Source organism: Camellia sinensis, chromosome 1, assembly GCF_055761805.1.
Source record: "Camellia sinensis isolate YWXY chromosome 1, ASM5576180v1, whole genome shotgun sequence".
In the NCBI taxonomy this organism is placed as follows: Eukaryota; Viridiplantae; Streptophyta; class Magnoliopsida; order Ericales; family Theaceae; genus Camellia; species Camellia sinensis.
This window is the reverse complement of record NC_138961.1, coordinates 194994116-195009689: the sequence shown is the minus strand read 5'-3', so window position 1 is coordinate 195009689 and position 15574 is coordinate 194994116.

Below are 15574 nucleotides of genomic sequence, written 5' to 3'. Positions count from 1 at the left end.
AGGCCTGGCCGAGATGTTTGTGGCCAGGTTCGTGACAAACAAGCTGCAGCTATTGAGGGTGGACGCATTAATGGCTCTGAAGATCAGTAAGGATGAAGGCCTTAGGGCCTATGCAAAACAGTACTATGAGGTGTTCAACCGAATACCAGAGTGTAATCAAGAGGTAGCGGTCGTATCTTTCAAAAACGGCTTAAAAGATAACTGTCCATTATGAAAATCTTTGGCAAAAATATTGCCAAAAAGTATAGAAGAGCTTATGGAGAGAATCGAGAAGTATGCCAAAGCCGAAGAAGATATATCGGGAACCAAGGAGGCAAAACAAGAGAAAGGAAATAGCTCGCTGAAGCGAAGCCGAAGTAACAATAGATCAAGCAAGCAAGAGACAGAACTGAGAGTAACACAGGCAGTGACAACTATGTTCCGAATCCCAATTCACAAAGTCCTGGATCAAATTCGGAATCAACCCTATTTCAGAACACCAGCAAAGGCACTAGGAGAATTCATGGGAAGAAACCTTGGCAGGCATTGTGCTTACCACAATGAAAACGGGCATATGACTCAGGGCTGCAGAGCCCTGAAAACACATTTGGAAGACCTGGTGAGACAAGGCCATCTGAGAGACCTTGTTGATGAGGCCAGAACAAAGGAAGAACAGGCAAGATTGCCTCAGGCGACAGCAGCTCCACCTCCCCCAGCACAGCAACCACAAGTAGGAGGACCTCAGGTAATTAATGTAATTCACATGAAGGTCAACGAAAACGAGATTCGGAGGAAGACCCAGAAGGTAAAACACCTGCAGCATGTCTACCAAGTTGGGGAGAAAAGACTTCGGGTAGAAGAGTACCAAGGACCAATAGTGTCCTTTACCGAAGCCGACCTTGAGATGGTGTAGCATCTATATAGCGATGCCTTGGTAGTATCCCTCCAGGTTGGGGAATGCCAAGTGAAGCGTATCTTAATCGATCAAGGCAGCTCTTGTGACATCATGTGCGTCAAATGTTACAAGGAGCTTGGCCTTCACCTAGACGATATGGAGCAATTCAATAGCCCAATAGTTGGGTTCAATGGAACGCCGACATGGCCACTGGGAACGATGGGCTTGGAGGTGCAGGATGGCACCAAGAAGATAAAGACAGAGTTCACCATAATCGACATGCCCTCCCCTTATAACATCATCTTGGGAAAGCCATGGTTGCACGCAATGGGGGCAGTTCCCTCAACATTGCATCAACTATTGCGGTTCCCAACAAAGCATGGGATTGAAAAGGTCAGAGGAGATCAACTGCAGGCAAAAATTACTCCATGGCAGCAATGAAATCGACCTGCAGCATTCGAGAGCCAAAGAAAGCAGAGATCGAAGGCGATGACGTAGAGGTCCTAGAGGATGTCGGCAAGGAGTCAGCCGAAAAAAGTGAAGAAGCACTGAAGAAAATCCTCGTCCAAGAGGGGGATGAAGAACGCTTCTTTCTTCTCAGCTCGGGCTTAGCCGAAGAAGAAGAAAAAGAGTTAAAAGCTTTTTTGAGAGCAAATATTAAGGTGTTTGCTTGGACGCCTTACGAAATGCTTGGCATTGACCCTGAGGTCACTTGCCATAAACTGAATGTTGATAGGTCTACAAAACCAGTAATCCAACGAGCAAGAAGACCGACGTTGATACACGTCGAAGCAGTGAAGGAGGAAGTAGACAGACTTCTCGAAGCCAGGGCCATTCGAGAGGTAGATTACCCGACATGGCTATCAAACACAGTAGTAGTGAAGAAGAAGAAGAATGGTAAATGGAGGGTCTGCGTGGACTTTACCAGCTTGAACAAGGCCTGTCCCAAAGACAGTTTTCCTCTACTCAAGATTGACCAGCTGTTAAACGCCACTTCGGGGCATGGAAGAATGAGCTTCCTGGATGCCTACAGGGGATACCATCAGATAGCTATGTATCCCCCAGATGAGGAGAAAACTGCATTTATCACCCCAAAAGGTCTGTACTGCTACAGAGTGATGTTTTTGGATTGAAAAACGCAGGAGCAACTTACCAAAGACTGGTAACCAAGATGTTCAAACACCTGATTGGCAGAACGGTGAAAGTTTACATTGATGACATGGTCATGAAGACCAAGGAACCTAAAGGTCATCTGGCCGACCTAAAAGCAGTCTTTGACATCCTTAAAACATATCGGCTCCAACTCAATGTAGCGAAGTGTACATTTGGAGTAGGATCTAGTAAGTTTTTAGGATACCTGGTGACTAGAAGGGGCATTGAGGCCAGCCTAGATCAGATTAAGGCCATCCTGGAATTGAAGAGCCCGACGTCGGCAAAACAGGTACAAATGTTGACTGGAAGGGCTGCAGCCCTAAATAGGTTCATAAGCAGAAGCTCAGACAAGTGCAAACCTTTCTTCAACTTAGTGAAGAAAGCCACAGATTTTTTATGGACAGAAGAATGCAAGACCGCCTTGGCCGACCTGAAGAAGTATTTGACCATAGCTTCAGTTCTTTCAAATAGGAATGGCAACGGGGCGGGGCGGGGCGGGGCCGGGGATCACCCTCCCCGTCCCCGATCCCCGATGGTCGAATTTCCCCCGGCCCCGGCCCCGATCCCCGACGGGGAATCTATCACTGCCCCCACCCCCGTCCCCAACGGGGATCGGGTTTCCCCGACCCCGAGCAATCCCAGGCTATAAAAAAAAAAAAAAAATCAGAAAATACAACAACAACATCATCATCCAAGACAGATCTGAAAAAGATCTGGAAAAAATTTTTTTTGTAAAAATCCGAGACAGATCAGATCTGAAACAGATCTAAAAAATATATATATACGAAACAAATCTGAAAAAAAAATAAATTCAGAAAATACAACAACATCATCATCCAAGACAGATGAGATTTGAAACAGATCTAAAAAAAAAAAATGTGAAACAAATCTGAGATAGATCTGAAACAAATCTGAAAAAAAAAGAAAAAAAAAAAGATCTGATCTGATTTGTGAGCGGCGGTGGTGGTCGGCGACGTCGAGAAGGGAGGGAGTGGATAAGAGACGTTGTGTGGTGGCTGTGGATCTGAGAGAGAGAGAGAGAGAGAGAGAGAGAGAGAGAGAAGTCAGTGAGCTAGAGGGAGATGAGAGACGGAGACGGTGTAGAGAAGAAAGAGATGAGATATGAGGTGAAAGTGAGTGGTCAGTGGTTTGTTAAGTACTTATTAAAAAAACAAAAAAAAGGTAAAGTCAGTGGTTTGTAAAGTGAGTGGTCAGTGGTTTGTAAAGTCAGTGATTTATATATATATATATATATATATATGTGTGTGTGTGTATATAAGGGTAAAATTGTAATTTAATATCGGGGATAAATCGGGCTGGGGGTCGGGGACGGGGTCGGGGACGGGGCCGGGCCGGGTACGGGGCTGGGACACTGATCCCCGTCCCCGGCCCGAATCTGTTCGGGGATTGATTTTTAAATACCATCCCCGTCCCGTCGGGAGTATTTTTCGGGAAAAAACCACTCGATTCGGGGTCGGGGGGTTGGGTCCCCATCGGGCCGGTTTCAAATTGCCATCCCTACTTTCAAATCCAGGACCTGGGGAGGAGTCATTTTTGTACTTAGCAGTCTCAGAACACGCAGTAAGCGCAGTGGTAATCCGAGAAGAAAAAGAGGAGCAAAGGGCTGTTTACTATGTAAGCAAAACAATGGCCGATGCAGAAACAATGTATCTATCCTTAGAAAAATTGGCACTAGCTTTAGTAATGGCTTCAAAGAAATTGAATCATTACTTCCAGGCCCATAAAATTGTGGTGCTAACAGAACACCCCTTGAAGTCTTTGTTACAACAAGGAGACTTGACAGGAAGAATAGCCAGATGGGCAGTGGCCTTGGGACAGTATGACTTGGAGTATAGACCCAGAACAGCAATTAAAGGCCAAGTTTTAGCTAACTTCGTGGCCGAGTTCACACCAGAATCCATCGTACATCGGGCTCCGTTGTGTCGGGATGAACGATGTCCAAGCAAGCAGGGAGAATCCCGGCCGAATGCAATAGAACAAAGGAAAAAGGAAAAAGGAAAAACTTAGACCCTGCAGCATTTACATCGGCGACTCCTTTCAACTATTTGTCGATGGGAGCTCAAATCGGCAAGGAGCAAGGACAGGAGTAGTACTGGTATCTCTAGATGGAGAGGTATTGGAACAGTCCATTCGATTGGGGTTCAAGGCCTCAAACAATGAAGCAGAGTATGAAACATTGATTGCAGGACTAAAGCTGGCGGTTGCAGTAGAAGCAGATGGAGTGATAGTCTTCTGTGACTCCTAGCTCATAGTCAACCAGACAACGGGCGAGTTTGCAACCTGAGATGAAAGGATAAAGGAAGTCAACAGGTTAGTAGCTTTGTTTCAGAATTGCCGACTACATCAGGTTAGCCGAGATGATAACAGTCACGCCGATGCACTAGCCAATCTGGCCAGTGCAATACAACCTGGAAAAATAAGGACAATAATGGTCGAATACTTGTCGGGCCCAAGCATCGAACCACTGACCACAGAACATGAAGCAATGTGTGTAGACATGGGACCAAGCTGGATGGATGCAATTGTTGCATTCCTGAAAGAAGGAAAGCTGCCAGATGACCACAAGGAAGCACACAAGATCAGATTGAAATCGGCAAGATTCAGTCCAACAACAGAAGGACATCTCTACAGAAGATCTTTCACTGGACCCCTTTTAAGGTGTGTACACCCATCACAAGTTAAAGATTTCTTATATGAAATACATGAAGGAATCTGTGGAAGCTACACCAGGGGCAGATCACTAGCCCATAGGGCCATTACCCAGGGGTATTGGTGGCCTTACATGTAGAAAGATACAGAGGCTTATGTCAAGAAATGTGAAAAATGCCAAAGGTTTGCACTATTGATACACCAACCACCTGCAGACCTAAACCCAGTATCCAGTCCTTGGCCGTTTGCCCAATGGGGCATGGAGTCAGTTGTGGGCATGATAGAGTCGTCTTCCCCGGCCAACCTCAGATGGACGTCGGCCGGGATGTCAAACTCCTGCCTAAAGTGCTCTAATTTACTCGGGGTGTCTACCCTATGTTTCCATATACCCATAATGTCGGCTTAACGAAAAGAAGATGGATTTCAAAAGAAAGCGTTTTAAAAGGGTTATTGGGACCTTGGCAAAAACCTAAAGTATGTGCTAGGTAAGGATTTGTGGAAATAGTTTCAGTTTTTCCTAATAATCAAGGGTTCTACAAGCAAATCCTAAACCTAGATCTATGGAAACGAAGATTGAATGCACGGATTTGGAAAACAGAAAAACAGGGATACGTTTCTGAATCAAGAATGATGATGAAGCCATCAGGAAATCAAGACAAAAAGTTTGCACAGGTGTATCAGGCCAAAAACAGTGACAGAAATCAACAGGAGTGTGAACAGTGTATATTCAAAAAGATGATTTGGGTAAAAACAGAATCATGAAACAAACATGTTCAAATATGTAGTGGAATACAAGATGCGAGATGAAATATCAAAAATATGAACAAGATTGCAAAGACAGCAGGTAAAACAGTAAAGTTCAGTAAGGTAACAAGAAACTAAAATCAGGAGGAATAGTGGCTTACCAGAAAGAGGGAAGCCGAAATGGGGATTACCGAAGTTTGACGACGGTTGCGAAGGCAGAAGATCGGTGAAAATCACGCCGAAAGGGGCAAACGGAGCAAAATGCAGAGCTATAGAAGCTTGAACAATGGCGTATTCAAAAGCTAGAGAGAGTTGAGAGCTTGAAGATACGAAAGTGAGGAGACCAATAGAGAAGAAAAAGTTTTGTTAAAACTTGAAACGACGGCAAAACAGAACTAATGCGCTTAAAACAACGTGAGCGTCAGACGGCGCAGGCATGCGCGAGATGATTTAGAAGCGCGTACCAAGTACGATCTAGTGAGGAAAAGACACGTGGCTGAAACGGTCGAATTATGGTGCATGACAGCTCAACGCGTGAAGAAGCTCTTGGAATTTTTGATCTTTAAGAAGACATGTCGGCCTATAGTGATGAGCTCGGCATAAGCCGATGTACTGGCAGGAAGTACCGATATAGGTTCCATCACCTTAGAATGCCGAGGTAATAGAACCTAGGGGGCAGTTGTGAGGATATATTTTCTGAGTCCCAACACGTAGCCAAGGTGACGCCGACATGTCAACCGAAGTGCCACGTATCCAAGTTATGACGTCGAGGTGATCTCGGCTAGGCCGAGGTTATCTCCGAAGATATCGGAATTCGGGATAAGCGGATAAGGGATAAGAGTCCTAGAATGAGGAATGACTTTAGCATGGATAAGGATAAAGCTCTTAGGGAGTTTATCTTTATCTATTGGAGAGTCCAGGATGAGCACTAAGTAAGAGTCCATTGAAGCTGGGCTTCTAGTGGGACAAGGATTGAGTTAACTATAAAAGAAAGGCACCCCCGATGGGTCTAAGGTACGCAATTTATATTTTGAACAGTGAGTTTAGCACTATTGATTATCTTTGAGAGATATACTGACTTGATCGTCAGAGTGCCCCCGGGTGGACGAACCACAGCCGGAATCTTCTCTTTCTGTTGCAGGTCAGCCAAGTGTCATCTATTCTCCCAATGCTCTCCAGCTGAATACTGAGTTGGGCAGTATGATCGGAAAATCACCCACACACTTTATATTTGAAAATGCTAGATATGAGGAATGGGGATTGTGGTGGTAGGAGGCTGGGAGGGGGTCAGAATGGAGAAAAGGAGACAAATAGTATATTATCATATAAAATTATATTAGTATTATATGAGACCTTGGGATAAATTATATATATATATATATATATTTGTTTTTGTTAAAGATTATATATTTTGTCATTAATTTGGAGTCATTGTGGTAACAACAAATAAAAAAAGATAATAGAGTATAGTTTTTAACATTGGAAAAATATAATTGAATTAAAATTAAATATTTTATGAATTATTTCGTCTTGTAAATATTATTTTTATGAAATTTAATTTGTGGAAAAACATAATAATCTTGCTAAGCACTTTGTACTTTTAATTAAGGACGTAAATTTAGGATATGAGACATTAATACGGTTCAAATTGGACACGAATTAAAAATAACATCACACAAGTTGGTACAAAACAAAAAAAAAAAACAAAAAAAAAAAGAGTTAAAGTATTGATATACTTCATACAAATACAAATGTATTGGCAATTTGGCTAAAAGCCGTTTTTTTAGTTTTTTGATTTTTTTGAGTCACATTATCTTTCTATTTTTTTACATATTTTTTTTAAAAAAAAGCGAAAAAAAAAAACTAAAAAATCAAATTTTAATTTACTTCCCAAGACAAGTCAAAAATAATATGGCACCAATAAGATGATGCAAATGGCCAACCTAATCATTTTGGTTAGAGTAATGCTACTCACATTTAAGACTTACAAATATATCTATAATGATATGGTAAGAAAGTAGAGCTCTACATGATGAAATATATGACAACTCAAAAATTGACGGCCATTATTTCACATAATTATAAGTGAAATTGTGAAAGTTGTATTAAGGGTTTAAACATTAGTAGCATGTTTGGTTTGTTTCTCAAAACATATTTTTAGAGAAAAAATTTCAAAAACATGTTTAGTTGAAAATTTAAGGAAAAAAAAATTTCAAAATCACTTTTCTCTCTACTACACATCAATCAACCACTTTCTTTCTCTCATCTCTTTTTCTCAATCACTTTTTCTCTTATACTTATTTATTTGACTACAAAAAAATATCAAATCATTCCAAACTTTAAAATTCCAAAACTATTTTCAACATATCTGTTGGCTAAAATGTTGGCTTATTTTTCCTACGAAGGAAAATATCATAAATGCGAGCGTGCCAGCAAGGATTGAAAAATCCTTACAGATTAAATTCAAGCCAATTATCAAGCGATTGTGTTGACGGTTCTTTTGCCTCAACGAAGAGGACTTCAAGATTGCCAAGTGTAAAGAAAAGAAAAAGTAAAAGAAGAAAGAGGGACGGAGAAAGACGATTGAGTGAACAATCAAAGTAATAATTACTTACCTCTACTCCTATGCTTCGAAAAGAAAGTGCATAAAATGCTTCGAAATGGAAATGCTGAAAATAAATGCTTCGAAATATAAATCTATGTTAAACTACTCCTAAGATAAGAAATATTGAAATCAAGTGTCTTTGATTATGAATTCTGGATCCTTTACAATGCAGCCATTAATGGCTATTTATAGAAGAAAAAATACAGCAATAACTACTTAGTAACTACCCATTTCTTCCATCTTCATTCTTGTCTTGCCATGTGTTATTCCACTCATCCACTTTGCCCTCCCACTCATCCACTTTGTCCTTCATATTCTCCATTATCTCTATAACTTCTTTTAACTTCCAAATGAATAAGAGGATGCCACGTGTCCTGCAATTATATAAATAATAAATAATAATAAAAATTGCAGATTTATGGTGTTAACATTACCCCCCGCGGCCCTTAAAAATGATGTTTATTTGAATTTTTGAAGGGCCGAACCAAGCACATGACTAACCTAAGCAGCAAAGTGCTTCGAATGATGTAACAACACCAATAAAGTGCTTCGAATGATGTAACAACACCAATAAAGTGCTTCGAATGAGTATGAAATTATGACAAGATGACTCGAATTATTACTAGTAACAAGCTTCGAAAGTGATACAAAGAACCAAAATCATTCTTCGAAGGTCGATGGAACCGACCAAAGACGAATTACATCCTCAAAAATACTCGACAAAGCTTCGAAGGTTCATAACCTCCATTATTATTTCTTCGAAGCTGTTGTTGATACAAGATAGAGTGCTTCGAAGCTTACAAAATTATGGCAAAACGGCTTTCGAAGCAACTTATGGCAAAACGGCTTTCGAAGCTGTTTTTGGCCAACATTGTGGTTATTCAAAACTTATATGTTCTGGTTCACACAGAATTAATGAAAATATTAATTTTGTGCTTTGAACCAATTATTAATTCTTCGAAGACACCAAAACTGTTGTTCTTCGAGCCAACTTATGATGCCAAAAACAGGCATTATTCGACAACTAATTAATTGTCATTTTACATATATTTGAAGAGATGTACACATTTCGAAAGTTTTCAAAGTTTTATACAGTTTCGAAGGTGAAGTAATCAACCTTCGAAACAACTCTTGATGTTTCGAATGTATCTTCAAAGCTTTATACAGCTTCGAATGTGAAGTAATCAACCTTCGAAACAACTCTTGATGCTTCGAATGTATCTTCGATGCTTTGATTGTGTACATACAAACAACTGGCCATCAATTTGAAAAGATAAGCCATTCTCAACCATTTACTTAAATGCAAAGGCTTTTTCTAGCCAAGTTCATGCATTTTAAATGGTCATCCCTTGTTCTTAGTACTTCGAACTCATAAGAACAATTTGTTAATTTTATTAACCACATCATCATAATTATATTTTGATGTGAACCACAAATCCAAAAAGGATTTTGAACACCAAAAGTCATGGTATAGTGTGACCATGAAAATTTATACTTTTTGACATTTTGAAAAATGTCAAAAATTTTGAATTCATGAACAGTGGCTTGTTCATTGTTCTTGACCATGTTTGTTTTAAAAACATGACTTTTGCCGAATAGGTTTTCATAATTATTTGGCAAAATGGGTTGTTTTTCCATGTTAGCCATTAATGGCTTATGAAAATCACTCATAGATATATTATTTTCATGACTTGACTCTCTAAAATTTGGTTTTTGGACCCCCCGAGTCATACATGGAACATCATTCTTAGCCAAATTTGGTTCAAGAACATGCTCTTTCGTTGTGTTAATTTCATAATTTGGCTCTTTAAAAACGGATTCTTGAACCCCCCGAGCCATTGATGAAATCAACTCTTTGCTTTTGCTATTTTTAACCATGGAAAAATTCTGAAAAAATTCACCAATTCCGGCCATTAAGGCCTCAGTTAAAGACTTGGTAGTGAGAGTTGATAACTCATCATTCCATTGGCGAATTTCCATATCAAGTTGATGAATTTCTCCAATTAAATGGTGTCTTTGTTCTTCCACCAAATAATATTGTAAGGGATGAAAATTTATTTCATCAAGAAAATGAATCTCTTCTTGAAGATCCAAAATTTCTTGTTTACGCCAATAAATTTCATCTAGACTATTTGAAATGGACAAATCCAATTCATTTTCCATTTATTACACTTGACGTCCCACTGGGCGTGCCAAAAAATGTTGGCTAAAATGTTGGCTTATTTTTCCTACGAAGGAAAATATCATAAATGCGAGCGTGCCAGCAAGGATTGAAAAATCCTTACAGATTAAATTCAAGCCAATTATCAAGCGATTGTGTTGACGGTTCTTTTGCCTCAACGAAGAGGACTTCAAGATTGCCAAGTGTAAAGAAAAGAAAAAGTAAAAGAAGAAAGAGGGACGGAGAAAGACGATTGAGTGAACAATCAAAGTAATAATTACTTACCTCTACTCCTATGCTTCGAAAAGAAAGTGCATAAAATGCTTCGAAATGGAAATGCTGAAAATAAATGCTTCGAAATATAAATCTATGTTAAACTACTCCTAAGATAAGAAATATTGAAATCAAGTGTCTTTGATTATGAATTCTGGATCCTTTACAATGCAGCCATTAATGGCTATTTATAGAAGAAAAAATACAGCAATAACTACTTAGTAACTACCCATTTCTTCCATCTTCATTCTTGTCTTGCCATGTGTTATTCCACTCATCCACTTTGCCCTCCCACTCATCCACTTTGTCCTTCATATTCTCCATTATCTCTATAACTTCTTTTAACTTCCAAATGAATAAGAGGATGCCACGTGTCCTGCAATTATATAAATAATAAATAATAATAAAAATTGCAGATTTATGGTGTTAACAATATCTAACCAAACAAAATTTAAAATTTTCTAAACTCTCTTCAAAAAATTATTTTTGAAATAATATCTCAAAATATAAACTAAACAAGGCCTAAGATTTTGGTTATTTGAAAAACATATAAATGAAAAAAAAAATGATAATCATTTACTTTTCGATTAAAATTTTTATTTGATATCAACCACGTCAAAGAATAAACTCATATTTGTAAATATATATTTTTTAATTGTTTCAATTTAAATTCTTAATTTTTAAAATGATATAAATTCTAACTATTCATTAGTTATAATTAACGAAACGGGACCAATTAGGCAATTTAATTATTTTTTGACAGTAGTGTTAGACAGCGGCAGTGCGCTAGAAATAGAGAGAAGTAATAGTCGACGTGAAAAATGAATAAAGGGACGACAGTATCTATCTATCTATCTATACAATATATATAAACAAATGTAGTGAAGTATGAGAATTCTCCAAACTCTTAATATTAAATTCTTATGAATTCTCTCTCTTATGTGTCACTTTTCAATTCTCTCCTCCCACTTTTCTTAATTTTTAATCATTTGTTAATTATCTAAATCTCAAAAGCCAAAAGGATTATATATATTTAAATAAAATGATAAATATTTAAATATGAGCAACAAAAAGGTAGAGATAAAAATATAAAATAGACAAAATAAGATAACTATTCAAATTTCAACTATAAAATAATATAAAGAGTCAAATAAAAGATAAAATAAATAAATAAATAAAAAATATTATGAGTCAATTAATTATAAAAATAAAAAGTTAACTATTTATATATGAACAATTAAAAAAAATTTAAATAAAAAAATATTTCGAATCAAATGATTTTTAAAATAAAAAGGTAATTATGTATATATGAATAAAAAATAAATATAGATGAAAAAATATACAAAAATAAAAATATAACTATTTAATGAAAATTCAAATAAAAGATAACAAAATATTTAAATAAAAAAAAAGAATAAGATTGGGATATAAATATCCCAAAAAGATAATAATTTTTTTAACGATCTATATTTATCTTTTGTTAGTTTGTTATAGAATTTCTATATATTTCAACTTAATCTTTTTAATCTTTTAAAATCATCAATTACTTATCCACACAAATTTTAAACATGATAGAATTCTATATATATCTTTTGTTTAAACATAATCTAAAATAAATAAAATAAAAAGATAACTATTCAAATTTCAACTACAAAATAATATAAAGAGTCAAATAAAATATATAAATAAATAAATAAATAAATAATATTACGAGTCAATTAATTATAAAAATAAAAAAGTTAGCTATTTATATATGAACAATTAAAAAAAAATTTAAATAAAAAAATATTATGAGTCAAATGATTTTTAAAATAAAAAGGTAATTATGTATATATGAATAACAAATAAATATAGATGAAAAAATATACAAAAATAAAAATATAACTATTTAATGAAAATTCAAATAAAAGATAACAAAATATTTAAATAAAAAAAGAATAAGATTGGGATATAAATATTCCAAAAAGATGATAATTTTTTTAACGATCTATATTTATCTTTTGTTAGTTTGTTATAGAATTTCTATATATTTCAACTTAATCTTTTTAAAATTTATCTTTAAGTGGAACTTAATATTTTATCTTTTAAAATCATCAATTACTTATCCATACAAATTTTAAACATGATAGAATTCTATATATATCTTTTGTTTAAACATAATCTTTTTAATATAAAAACAAGTTCTTGCAAAAGAAACCATGAACAGAAAATTGGGGGAAAACAATCAACATTGAGTCATTTCTGATCCCTTTTCGGTGCCTAAAAATCTTAAATATTTGCTTTACATTTGAAATGTGTACTTGTATGAGTTTTTGCATTTGTAAGAAAGTGAGTTCATATAAATAAACATTATTATTTTTAAATTTTTTTTTGTTACAATCTGTATTTTTCCTTATTTCTTTCTTTTTGTTAATAATTTGTCATTTAATTGAGATTTTATTCTTTTTTTATATTTATAAAAGCACTGCTATTATCAATTTGTGACTCTCTCACTTATTGATTATTTGTGTTTAATTTTTTTTTTTTTTTGTGTAGATGTTAGATTGAAAATGAAGAATCAAAATTTATTGGATATGGGTTATACTTTAAATGTATTCATCAGTTGATTTTTTATTGTTGATTATCCTATTGAAATAATTCATGATTAAATTTATTTTTAGTAACTCATTTCCTTTGAGAACTAAACCACAAATTTCTTCTTTGTTTAAAATTTTTATTTATTTATTTAAATTCAGAGTTTGAGCAAATGGAAGATATCTCATATTTAAAATGTTAATTTTTTTTTGAATAATTTAAATATTTATATTCTTTATGTTTGCCAATTAAGAACATTTGTTTTAAATTTTTTTTATAATCATTCCAAACCTATTTGTGTTTAATAAATCAATATAACGAAAAAACAAATAGCATGTAAAAAATTTTAACCACCCACTAACTAAATATAATGGGAATTAAAATTAATTTTATTTTAATTTATTATATTATATGAGATGATTACTGTAATATCTACTATTGATTAAGCAAAATTAGTGTTACTTTTATTTAATATATTAGTCATTTTGATTAATTATAATATGCCTTTGTTACTCTACTTTTGATTTTCTGAAATAATTCTTAAATAAATTAGCTATTATATATGTGATGATTTACTAATGTATGATACTTTTTAAAAAATTTTAATAATGTGAAATATTAAATATTTTTAATGATGTGAAATAAGATTTATATACACAAACCAAATAAAAATATTAAGAAATATAAACAAATAATAAATTTTTTTGTAATAATTATTGACTTTTTAAAATCTTGTGCATCGCACGAGTGACACTAGTATTAGAGAAAAAAATGAGTGATGATGGACGATGGAAGGGGTGTGAGATGGCTGTCAATAAGCCAAAAAAAAAAAAAATTAAATTGTCTAAATTACTCATTATTTATTAATGTTACTAATTAACAGATTCAAACAAAGCTTAAAATTGATATTATTTTAAAATTTCAAAGTTAAATTGAATCAATTAAAACGTTATGATTTTCTGTTACCAAAGTTAAAAAATTGATATTTTTGAATAATATTTTTTAATATAATTTTGAGTAAATTATACGTTACCCCCTTTATATTTGGTCACTTTCTTATTTTGGTCCTTAATTTTTTTTCCTTCTTATTTTGACTCTTCATGTTTCTAATTTTTTCAACTTTACTCCTAAAGTTATTTTTTACAAAAATTAAATAGAAAATGCCACAATAATTATTATATAACATAAAAATATAGGGTAAATTACAAACATACCATCTGAGGTTTACTTAAATTATAAATTACCTCTGTGATTCTAGAAATTACATTATGCCCCCTGAGATTTCTAATTTCATAACAAATAGGTCATTTTGTTAATAAATCTTTAAGTTAATTAACAGTTTTTAATAATGTTAAAATTTTATTTCAATTAATAATTTTGATAATTTTATTATTATATAGGTGAATAATTAGAAATTTCACATTTTTAATTAATTTTGTCAAATAAAAAATTCTGACAGGAAGGTATTTGTAATTTTCTAAACTACATGGAGCATTTCGTATTTTAAGTAAACCTCAAGAAATGTATTTGTAATTTATCCAAAAATATATTATATTAGAGTTTAAGTTTATATCAAATGTGCGAGTTATATATAATAAAATATTTTTATATTACGTGATTGTCAATTGTTATTGTCTATATAATTTTTTTATAGAAATCAATTTTTTTTAAAAAAAAATTAAAATAAAAAAAATAAACTTTAAGAATTAAAATAAAAAAGTGACAAAAGGATGCAATTTACATAAATTTTTGAAAAATACTAGGACGCTATGGTCCCACACTATATAAGATATTTAATAAAATATTTGGGTCCGATCTTACCATTACTTTAAATTTTTACAAGTAATATTAAGGGCTGGTTTGGGGTGTCTTAAAAAGGTGTACTTTTTGTCTTTTTGAATTAAAAAAGTTGAGAAAAAAATATGGAGGTTTGGGTTAACTTTTTAGATTTTTATGAAAAAATGTGTATTAAAAAATTGTATAAAAAAAATGTGTAAGAGATGATTAGAGAGTGGTGGGCCCAGCCGTACACAATGCAGCCGTGTATTGGGGTTGAAAATTATTGGCTAATTTTTGTACAAAGCATTGGACGGTTTTGTTTGGCCCGTGGGGGTCATCACGGGTCCCATTTTAATAATCTGAACCGTTCAATGTGTGTAACTCATCGAACACTATGTACCTACAAAAAATCATGTTAATCGGATATCGATAGCTATCTGATTAGATTTATTTATTTTTCAATCATTAATTATAACACCATCCATTTGTTATACATAACTGATTTGATCATATAGTTATCGATATCCGATTAATGTGATTTTTGGCAGACATATATTACTCGACGATTTCTACATATTGAACGGTTCAGATTATCAAAACGGGACCCGTGATTGCCCCATGAGACGAACAACGGTGTGTATAAAAATCACACCCAATCATTTCTTTTGTTCTGCACTGCCGCACACAGCCGCTGGCTATTTGTCAATTTCGTGTGTACCTGTTTTGAAAGAAATTAATTTTT